We start from the raw sequence: 4114 nt of genomic DNA, 5'->3' as shown, positions 1-4114 counted from the left end.
ACTCTGCACCAAGATACAGCCATTGGGCATCATGCTTCTCCACCACGGATCACTGCAGTAACATACACACTTAGCAAATTATGTTTTATGAGATATCTCATGAAATTCTCTTTCTGATGAGTCCACCCTCCCATCAGCCCTAAAGGAGGTCCCTTTAACACTGTGCGCTTGGCATAAATATGTTAAAGCACAAATCCTTAGAAGGCAATAAAGCCATTTCTAGTATATCTCTTCGACAAAACACGTCATTGTCATCTGTGACGGCGTGCCAATGTGCACCTCATTCTTCCAAGTGGAGAAAATTAGATATTTGTTTCAAACATCCATCAGTTTTACTTGCTGTACCGTTTTATTTTTCATTCCGCTGCTTTTCTCCGATCCCATATTTAGATAAGGTCAAAATATTATCTCCTTAACTAAATCAACACTTCCTGAACCAGCATCCAACCCACCCCGCAACCTCCAGACAAACGACTACATGATCATCACGGAGATTGAAAGACAGATGTAATGAAGACAAAGACCCTTTCAGGTGCTCCTCACCACCCACACTGCTGGGAAATTCAGAGGTCCTCCTGGATTAGCCATTGCAGAAAGATTTCAACACCATCTTTCAAAGACACCAGCCCTCGCTGTAATCCAACCTGTGAGTGGCTGCTTCAGTGCTGTTGAAAACAACATATTGCGTGTGCATGCTATGTACTATTCCAATGTACACAGAAGCTGAAAAGGAAGACACACACTTACAATGATGAGCCGCTGATGACTGGAAATGTCTTCAAGTGATGGGCAGGTGAGTTTTCCCATGAGGGACACCACACACTTCCATTTTACCCTTCACTGTGTCTTTGTTGCATTGCTGACTGTACACGCAGTGATGTTATGTAAACTCACATGCCTCATCAGGTTCTGTTGCTCAGGTGAAATCTGAACTGACTGACTTTTGCTTTTACTTATTTTTCCACAAATTTGTCACCTGTTACCATTTTCACGCACATGACAACATGAAGTACAAATAGCCTCTCAATTCAGACTACAGTGGGCACCAACTGCATGTCCTGTGTTCAAACTCAGGCATAATATCAGGCCCATCCCTTACATGTCTCTAGACTGTTTCAAATTATTCCGAACTCTACTGTATTTTCAGTCTGTTTCTATTCTCATTCGTTGATATTTTTTTCAGGAAACTACAAAAATCTGGTTTTAAAGCAACTCCATGAGCAAATCCACTATGCATGGATTTGTAGGTGGAAACACCGACCCTGAGTATGACCTCTGATGCTGCCTCAAGTAAAGGTACCACAACTAAATTCCAGTAACCTCCCCAATTCTGCAGTGTCCCAAAACAAGCAGTTTCTGATCTTAATTGGTCCTGTGGTGGCCCCACCTTGTTTCATATACTTGGATTATGCTGATCAAGCTAGTCATCCTCTCCACATCTGAGCTGTACTCTGGGAATGCATGCAGGCTTGAACTCGGCACTTCAAGAGCAGGTTTTTTTGATGGTAGGACTAACATATCAAATCAATATAGCACTATTCATATTAAAGAAAAAACAACCCAAAGTGCTGAACAGTGTTAAAAAAAAAATCAGTATAAAAAGAAAGCCATACCTTCATTAAGGTCGCGTGCACGCACCCAGGCACACACACACACACACACACACACACACACACACACACTTGGAGAGTCATAGGCCAGCCCTCCCCCCACCCTACCAGAACCAAGGGAACCCCCATACCAAGGTGGGGGGAGCACCCTGGCCAGCCAGGACAGGAGGAGACGTGCACAGCACCCCCAGCAATGAACCTGATCAGACTCCCATTGTGAAGGACACCCCCTCAGGAAACACTGGAGCTAAAAAATTTAAAAACTTAACAATACAAGATGTGATACAAAGTTGATAGAAAATAAGTAAGATTATATTAAGAATTAAAAGTACATAATAAAAGAAAATTAGATAAATGATGATTAAAGTAAGAGGAATATAAAAGGTCAGTTAAAAGCATGATTAAAAAGGTGTGTTTTCAGTCTTTCTTTAAACATATTGATGGTCCTGAGGTTCTCCGGCAGGCTGTTCCATAGGCGGGGGCAATAGTGGCTAAAGGCTTCCTCACTGTGGGTCTTATTCTGGCTTTTGGGATTGACGCAATGGGTGTTCTGCAAGGTGTTCCTGTTAAAGATCAGACTCATAATAGCAGCAAGGGTTTGAATCCATTTTTCTTTGGCCCATCATAGGCAAGAATGTGAACTGCATTAATTATCTATACTATAATTAATAACAGTTTGAATTTTTACACATAATGCCTCTGAAGTCCTCACTAAAAAAACTTAGTGCACGTCCTGGCAGAACAGAATGATGTTAGATATGTTGCTTGCAGGAAAAGGTGACTTTTGTTGCACTTGTATCCCTAACAATTCCTAACCTGACACACCAGATGGACAGTTTCATATGTCCGCCACAGAAATATTTCACAAATCCTTTCACAATATTTCACAAGGGATCTGCAGGATTTAGGAACTGAATCAGGCAGGCCCATCTGCTATGCAAGGTTAAACAATTCCATCCCAGCTGCTTGAGTTGCATATTGACAGCCTCAGGTCCCTACACAATGAAATAGTAGAGAACTTAGATGTTACCTCTTTGGCTGATTAATTTGATTTAGGGTTTGGTAAGTGGACAACAGTCTTCCTGATCCCTCATCACCACTTGTAATAAATGTGATAGTGTTAATCTTATTTTTTTATTTGCTTGCTGTGTCATTCCTTGTGTGATGACTAGTGTGTCTTATCTGTTTTACAACCGCACAAGCCACTCTCACAATGACCGTAACCCCAGCATGTTTTTTTCTATCATAATTTTTTATTTCATTACGTTTTTCATACTTCAGCTTCACAATTCCATTCTGTCTGGGTTTCAGATAATTAGCGATCATCATATGTGTATTTCTTTCTTTTTTTGCATTTCATTTTAAAATGGTCCCAGTCTGGGTTCTTCCCAATTCCTGACAGTGACAAACATATCTCCACAGAACTCAGACTCTGATGACTGTACTGCAAGTAAGGGGCAGACACATCATTAATACGCAATAGCCACATACTTTTTGTTTCTTGTTCTCCAATGAAGCACTGTCAACACCAGGATGATGATAACTGATTGTATGGACTGATCTGTGACATTTTTGTCATTGTTGCCTTTGTTATTGTTGTCACTTGTTGTGATTGTAATCCATATTTGCAGGATATGCGTGTGTGTGTGCTAAATGTTATATTCACTGACAGGGTATTTTGGCAAGACAATAGGAAGTTATTTTCAAATGTAATTTCTCTTCTCATGCACATCTCACTTTATTTTACATGAGGGTGCCTTTGATCCACAAATACAAAATTGCTTACTTTTCAGATTATTAAAAATCAGGTAATGTCTTAAACATAGTAAGGGTGACACGATGGATGACGTTCAGTGATCTTTCTGTTTTGTGTAAATGAATGGCAGTTGGGGAAATGTAGAACCAGATGGCTCAGTATGAATGATAAAAACCTGAAACTTGAGGCACAGAGAAAGGAAAACAAAAGTGAACATAGAATCTGGTGTAATTGTCTTCATATTATGAATGTATATTTAATTTATTGTTTTATTTGTTGATGTCAATGAATGTCCAGCATTGGATTCTAATAAGTACTTGCAAAAACCAAAACAAAAACCTCAAGTGCAGAAACTTAAAGCTTCCAGTCTGTGAACTGCTGAAGAGAAATGAAAATGTTTCTTGAAATATATTTTACATAACATTTTCACTCTTTTTTGCACAAACCTTAAATGTAAAGAAAAATAGAAACATGGAAAATTCACAAAACAAAACATTGAAATCAAGTGTGTGTTTTTGTGCCCCTTTGTGGTGAAAGTGCATCAAATCCCAGTGAATACGAGTACTGCGGCTGCTGCCATGCAGAGATGGACACTGACACAGCAGGCGGAGAGCGGCTGGTGTAGAGGGGATAGGTGGAACTGATGCTCTGGTCGCTGCAGCACCTGGCTGCCTGATGATGCTGGAGTTAAAATAGGATTAGCAGCATCATTACTACTGGTGCTAGCCATGCTGTTATTTTTTTTTTT

At 40.0% G+C, this 4114-nt stretch overlaps 1 long non-coding RNA gene across 1 annotated transcript in view; it reads right to left on the bottom strand.

The window, feature by feature from the left end:
• LOC115384420 (uncharacterized) overlaps positions 1–847 on the bottom strand; it is a 3898-nt gene extending 3051 nt beyond the window's left edge. The window contains exons 1-2 of the long non-coding RNA XR_003930875.1: positions 748–847; positions 544–665 (exon numbers count right to left, since the gene is read on the bottom strand). This is a non-coding gene — a long non-coding RNA (uncharacterized LOC115384420). The remainder of the gene's footprint in view (positions 1–543; positions 666–747) is intronic.
• Between the last annotated feature and the right edge of the window lie 3267 nt (positions 848–4114).

Source organism: Salarias fasciatus, unplaced genomic scaffold, assembly GCF_902148845.1.
Source record: "Salarias fasciatus unplaced genomic scaffold, fSalaFa1.1, whole genome shotgun sequence".
NCBI classification, from domain to species: Eukaryota; Metazoa; Chordata; class Actinopteri; order Blenniiformes; family Blenniidae; genus Salarias; species Salarias fasciatus.
The sequence above is the reverse complement of the archived record's forward strand: the minus strand, read 5'-3'. Positions and strand labels throughout refer to the sequence as shown.